This window comes from Mustela nigripes, chromosome 7, assembly GCF_022355385.1.
Source record: "Mustela nigripes isolate SB6536 chromosome 7, MUSNIG.SB6536, whole genome shotgun sequence".
In the NCBI taxonomy this organism is placed as follows: Eukaryota; Metazoa; Chordata; class Mammalia; order Carnivora; family Mustelidae; genus Mustela; species Mustela nigripes.
This window is the reverse complement of record NC_081563.1, coordinates 87,419,114-87,426,406: the sequence shown is the minus strand read 5'-3', so window position 1 is coordinate 87,426,406 and position 7,293 is coordinate 87,419,114. Positions and strand designations below refer to the sequence as shown.

The 7,293-nt window shown below is 41.3% G+C and overlaps 1 non-coding gene and 1 pseudogene across 1 annotated transcript; one reads left to right on the top strand and one right to left on the bottom strand.

Annotated features, from left to right (window-relative positions):
- Positions 1-830: 830 nt before the first annotated feature.
- Positions 831-2,929, top strand: LOC132022620 (RNA-binding protein EWS-like; annotated as a pseudogene).
- A 2,772-nt stretch (positions 2,930-5,701) lies between these two features.
- LOC132022955 (U12 minor spliceosomal RNA) lies at positions 5,702-5,851 on the bottom strand. The gene has a single exon (XR_009405831.1). It is a non-coding gene; the product is annotated as a U12 minor spliceosomal RNA (small nuclear RNA).
- Between the last annotated feature and the right edge of the window lie 1,442 nt (positions 5,852-7,293).

Here is a 7,293-nt window from a genome sequence, read left to right as displayed (position 1 = left end):
TAAAAAAATTTCCTCTTTTTTGTCTTCTCTTGTTTTAATTGAGCATTTTATATGATGTGATTTTCTTTCCTCTCAGTAGAGTTTTAAAAATTTATGATGGTTTCTCCAAAGTTTTCAATATCTACCTAGAACTAATCTACATCTATTTTCAAATAATTGTGTCCTGCTTCATGGATAATGTGGAAGCCTTATAGCAAAGTATTCCTAATTCCTACCTTTGATCCCTTATAACATCACTTATTTCACGTATCTGCATACGAGGTCATCCAATAGTAGTAGTAGTGGCTGTTACTACTTGAACAGGAAGTCAACTAAAAATAAGAAAAAATAAAAATATTTAATTTTACCTTCATTTTTTCCCCCTTCTCTAATTCTCTTTCTTTATTTACATCCAAGTTTCTTAACTATGTCACTTTCCTTCTCTACGGAGGCCTTATTTTATAGTTCTTGCAAGGCCCATCCACTGGTGATAGATTCCTTCAGTTTTGTCTGACAGTCTTTGTTTCTCCTTTATTTTTGAGAGACAATTTCAATGGGTACAGAATTGTTTTGTTTTTTTTCCCTGTAGACATATTAAATGTATCTCATTCAGCTCCCCTTCTAGTTGAAAGGATTTTAGATGAGACTTTCAATGTAATTCTTATCCTTTTTCCTATAGAGTTACGATTTTTTTCTTCCTACAATATTTACCATGAAAATTTGGTAGGGCAAAAATCTATGTAAGTTTGGGGATCTCCCAACATTGAGCCCCAGTAGTTTTTAGTTCTCATGCCAGTCCACATTCAACATTCAAAATTCATTAAAGTGGGAACGAGAAGGAAGGAGAGAAAATGGCGTCCACAAATTACAGTACATACAGCCAAGCTGCAGCCCAGCAGGGCTACAGTGCATACACCGCCTAACCCACTCAAGGATATGCACAGACCACCCAGGCATATGGGCAGCAAAGTTATGGAACCTATGGACAGCCCACTCATGTCAGCTATACCCAAGCTCAGACCACTGCTACGTATGGGCAGACCACCTATGCAACTTCTTATGGACAGCCTCCTGCTGGTTATACTACTCCAACCCCAGGCATACAGCCAGCCTGTCCAGGGTTATGGCACTGGTGCTTACGATACCACCACTGCTACAGTCACTACCACCCAGGCCTTCTATGCAGCTCAGTCTGCATATGGCATTCAACCTGCTTACCCAGCCTATGGGCAGCAGCCGGCAGCCACCGCACCTGCAAGACTGCAGGATGGTAACAAACCCGCTGAGACTAGTCAACCTCAATATAGCACAGGGGGTTACAACCAGTCCAGCCTAGGATATGGACAGAGTAACTACAGTTATCCCCAGGTACCTGGGAGCTACCCCATGCAGCCAGTCACGGCACCACCATCTTATCCTCCTACCAGCTACTCCTCTACACAGCTGACTAGTTATGATCAGAGCAGTTACTCGCAGCAGAACACCTATGGCAAGCCGAGCAGCTATGGACAGCAGAGCAGCTATGGTCAACAAAGCAGCTGTGGGCAGCAGCCGCCCACTAGTTATCCCCCCCAAACTGGATCCTACAGCCAGGCTCCAAGTCAATATAGCCAACAGAGCAGCAGCTACGGGCAGCAGAGTTCATTCCCACAGGACCACCCCAGTAGCATGGGTGTTAATGGGCAGGAGTCTGGAGGATTTTCCGGACCAGGAGAAAACTGGAGCATGAGTGGCCCTGATAACCCGGGCAGGGGAAGAGGGGGATTTGATCGTGGAGGCATGAGCAGAGTTGGGCAGGGAGGAGGACACAGTGGAATGGGTGCTGGAGAGCGAGGTAGCTTCAATAAGCCTGGTGGACCCATGGATGAAGGAACAGATCTTGATCTAGGCCCACCTGTAGATCCAGATGAAGAGTCGGACAACAGTGCAATTTATGTGCAAGGCTTAAATGGCAATGTGACTTTAGATGATCTGGCTGACTTTTTTAAGCAGTGTGGAGTTGTTAAGATGAATAAGAGAACCGGACAACCCATGATTCATATCTACTTGGACAAGGAAACAGGAAAGCCCAAAGGTGACGCTACAGTGTCCTATGAAGACCCGCGAACTGCCAAGACTGCTGTGGAGTGGTTTGATGGGAAAGATTTTCAAGGGAGCAAACTTAAGGTATCTCTTGCTTGGAAGAAGCCTCCAATGAGGAGGGGTGGCATGCCGCCTCGTGAGGGCAGAGGGATGCCGCCGCCCCTACGTGCAGTTCCAGGAGGCCCAAGAGGTCCTGGAGGCCCCATGGGTCCCTTGGGAGGCCGTGGAGGAGACAGAGGTGTCTTTCCCCAAGAGAGCCCCGGGGTTCCCGAGGGAACCCATCCGGAGGAGGAAATGTCCAGCACGGAGCTGGAGACTGGCAGTGCTCCAATCCGGGTTGTGGAAACCAGAACTTTGCCTAGAGAACAGAATGCAACTAGTGTTAGGCCCCGAAGCCTGAAGGCTTCCTTCCACCACCCTTTCCACCTCCTGGCGGTGACCGTGACAGAGGTGACCCTGGTGGAATGCGGGGCGGAAGAGGCGGCCTCATGGACTGCGGTGGTCCCGGTGGGATGTTCAGAGGTGGCCGTGGTGGAGACAGAGGGGGCTTCCGTGGTGGCCGGGGCATGGACTGAGGCGGCTTTGGTGGAGGAAGACGGGGTGGTCCCGGCGGACCCCCGGACCTTTGATGGAACAGATGAGAGGATGAAGAGGCAGGCGTGGAGGACCTGGAAAAATGGATAAAGGCGAGCACCGTTAGGAACGCCGAGACCGGCCCTACTAGACGCAGAGACCCCGCAGAGCTGCATTGACTACCAGATTTATTTTTTAAACCAGAAAATGCTTTAAATTTATAATTCCATATTTATAATGTTGGCCACAAAATTATGATTATTCCTTGTCTGTACTTTAGTATTTTTCACCATTTATGAAGAAACATTAAAACAAGTTAAATGGTAGTGTGCCTTTTTTTTTTCCTTCTTTTAAAAATGGTTGACTAAGACTAAATAATGGGAACCCCTTGTGAGCATGCTCAGTATCATTATGGAGAACCAAGAGGGCCTCTAACTGCAACAATGTTCATGATTGTGATGTTTTCTTTTCTTTTCTTTTTTTTTTTTTTAAATTCCAAATGTTTATAAAAAAAAATTCATTCAAGTGGCCATACGAATGTCTCTACCCACTGTCAGATCCAGTGGCTTCTAGGTCAAGTTAACAGAGCTTAATTTTGACTTTTTTTACCTACTTTTTCCCCAAGTTTTGGATGGGTGCTTGCCATGTGATTGCAAATCTCTAGAGAATCTAAGAAACAGTGTTGGGTTTTAGTTGTTCAATTATTTTTCTTCTTGGGAGTATAAGAATAACGACTTCCAAGTTCTTTACATGTTGGGACTAAATCATATTTTAGAATCTGTCGACCTGTGGTCAGATTTAGTAATTATATTTTCTTTGAAAATTATTTATGACATATTTCCTTTGTCAAACTAGATTTTGATAGTTATAGCAAACTATAAAAATTTTTAAAAATTTCTTCTCTGTACTTATTGCATCCTTATCATTTATTAGGTTGTGTCTGTGTGTTTTACCTGAGTTTTTCTCTTTTTAAATTAATCTTTTATTTAGTTCATTGTTTCTTTGAGAAATAGTTCTTTGGAATATTTATGTTTTTTTACTTTAATTCATTTTTTGTGTCTTCTTTAAAATTGTTTTAATTCTTCTCTAACATCTGAAATAGGATGCTAAATTCTTTTATTTTCATTCTTTCTTTTGTAAACATAAGTGTTTAAGAAATGATTTTTCCTCTCAGGCCCCCCCCCCCTTTTTTTCAAGATTTTATTTATTTATTTGTCAGAGAAAGAGAGAGAGCACAAGCAGGAGGAGTGGTAGGCAGAAGGAGAAGCAGCCTCCCTACTGAGCAGGAATCCTGATCAATCCCAAGACCCTGGGATCATGACCTGAGTCAAAGGCAGACACTTAACTGACTGAGCCACCCAGGCATCCCTGAGCACTGTTTTATCTGACTTTTATATATTTCAATGTGCAACATTCTAATTATGTACCTAATTGCTTTCTGGCTATTATATAATTTTTAATTTTTATTTCCTCTTTGACCAAATATTTATTAAAGAGAACTTTTATAAATTACTTTTTGTTGAGAAGAAGTCTCTTTTTCTAGATCTTTCATATTAAAATCATATTATACATTATTACTTAAATCATTTTATTTTTATCATCATTTTCTATGATAATATAAGGACAGTGTGTATGTGTGCGCTGGTGAGATGAAGGTTTTTCTTATTCTTTTGTTGACATACTTTACATTATTAGAATATCTTATAACGTGTTATTTTTATATTATATAGATTTTTTTTCATGAACTAGAAGAGGTGAATTGTGTTTTTGCCTATTCCTTTTTTCTTCTATCATCATCAGTGCAATAGGATTAAGTGTTGCTTAATGTAAGATAAATTTGTTCATAAAAAATATTTCCCTCTTAAACAAGGAACAGATTACAAATAATAAACAACATTTCTAAGTCTAAATAGATCTCCTTCATGTAAATGACCCAGCAATGCAAGGTGACTATAACAAGTATGCCAGTCTTTGTTAAATTTATTGCCAAGCCTGTTGATCTCACTATCTGGTGTCAAGATAAAATGATGACACAAGCGCCGTATTTGGTCCTGTACTTATAGGAACCTAACTCGTTCCTACAGTCAAGTTAATTAGAGCTGGAAGTGATATTATAGCCTTCTAGTAGTCTCTCTAGTCTCATTTACAATGGAGGGACATAATGTCATATAACCAGGTGTTAGTATTGTCAGGACTGGTCCAAAATGTTCCTCTTAAAACACACACACACACACACACACAGAGCAAAACAAAAATCTTCTAACTCTCTGGAGCAGTCTATTTGCACCACAGTTTGTTCTCTAACTAGGTTACCATGAACCAACTCCTTCCAACCTTATCTCAGAAAACCGATTCTGTCAAGAGCCCATATTGAGTGGACAACATATCATCTAACTCTACCCCTCAGGCTATAGCCTATTGAATCAGTGACTTTATATGCTAGATTTGTAAAATGAGCTTGGGCAAAATAGATTCTTACTCAGGAACTTGAAGTAAGAGATGCAGAGAGAAGTTGAGGAAGAGCAGTGGGCACTGCAGTGAATACAAGCAAGATAGACATGCTCCAGAATCTTGATTGGTAGGTGGAGAAGAGACCAGAAAAGATGCACAATGAGAAATAAAGATGGGAAGACCCTAGCCACAGTGGCCATGAGACTGAGAGAGAAGTGAAAATGAATCAGCCTCTAGAGCCTCAGTTCCACACATTTGCAAGACCTGATCGTTCAACTCTCTCTGGATTTTCATGAGACTGCTCTGAATGCTTGATCCTCTTCCTCTGTTTCTCAAAATACCTTAAATTGGTTTATTATTTTTCTTGCAATGAAATGAGCCCTGTTGAGCCCTAGTATACTAAGCCAAAATAAATCAACAAGAGACATGTGCCACATTTCTAAGCCTTTTTCCAGTAGGATGAGGAAGATTTTGAATCTCAAAAATATAATTTTTGCATTTGGTGTAGGATTTTATTTTATTATTTATTTATTTATTTTAGAACCAACAAAGCTTTATGAAACTTGCTGGCCAAGTCCCTCTGATGGATCTGCTTTTTCAATATTTAAATGGGGGATGGGCAGATCCCAGTACCCAGGCATCCCACAAAGTAGGCAGGTCACCTTAGGGGCAACCTTTACCCGCTCAAAAATTCGTCTCACATTAGCAGTGAGGATTCGGGCATCACCCTGAATTGTTATTTTCCTTACTCATAAGTTTAAGGCATTGGTGTAGGATTTCAAAGTAATATCAAACCTGCTTGGAGAAACATATGAAAGGTAAAACTCAAGGCATCTTTTATTATTATTTTTTAGTAACCAGTCTATTTTCCATAAGTATCTTGGCAATTCAGGCTTAATAACACTGGCATAAAATCCTCCCTGTTCCTTCCTGGATGTGCTTGATGTGTCTGACAGCTTAAACATGTAACCAGTTTCACTTCTGCTTAAATGTATCTTTCAAAATAACATTAAATTTACAGAGTCATCATTTTCTATGTTCTCTGATAGTAGATGGACATATCAAGAAGATGGCTTCACATCAGGCTCCTGGTATAGTCAGTAAATAATCCCTGCTGGTATGAGATCTAAGGTTAAAGCAGTGACTCTAGGCTAAGAGGTAATATACGTGGCTCTTGACTTTATCTCTTCCCGTGGCTCACCAAACATCTGGCTACACTTGAAGTTGCCTCAGAGAAATCCAGATACTAGTTGAGTCACTCTGACATGTCGGACAGCCAAATGGTATCCAACCAAAATGTGTAAGAAAGGCTGATATTCACTGTCACCATAAATCCCCCTATGCAATCAGAAGGGAACCCCTAATTCCCCATTTCTTCCTGAGAAGTGAAGGATTTGGGTGACATCTATCTAGTGCTCCAACTACAAGGCTGTCATCCCAAGGAGAAGCCTCCAAATAACTTAGCTCTGAAAGCCTGTGGAGCTTCCATTCAGAAGTCCTGAGGACCATAGTAAATAAAGTAGCAGTTGCTAGCTGGTACGCCAGTTCACTGTAGGTATCTCCCTGGGGCTCCGCACAAAGGACTCAGGTGAAAATGACGATCTACTGGAAGTGGTTTAACTGCATACATTACAATTTTTACCTGAAGGTCTGGTTTCTAATTAGTATACATTTAGGTATTGACCAAGATCCTTCTCAGAGCCTTAAAATAGTCTCTAGGAACTTCACCCACTTTCTCCCTCTGGTTCATTCCATCAAAAGACACAAAGTTATGGGTTTCTTTCTGGAAGAAGATTGTCCACAAATCTCAAGCTCCAACTTCTATCATTCTTCCTGTGGGGCAAGCCCCCAGATCGCCTGGCTCTGATGGCCATTGGAGCTTGCATTCATGAGCCCCACAGGACTATAGCAACCAAAAAAACAGCTTTAAACCAGGAAAGTAGAACCCCTTGCTCCTATACCAAAGATTAGGCTCAGCACAGAAGGAGTCAGCAAAAATGCCCATTTTCCACTTTCTTCATGGAAAGGGTTTGCATGCATACCGTACTGGCTGCTGCCTGAGGCTACAGCTTCTATTCAGCCTCAATCTAGATGCTGACTGTGAACTTCACCTTTAAGACATGGATGCATCTTCAACCTGAACTACTGGGAGACATTAAGAATAAATACAGAGGTTTGGATGATCTCAAAGCCTTGAGAAGAAGCAGG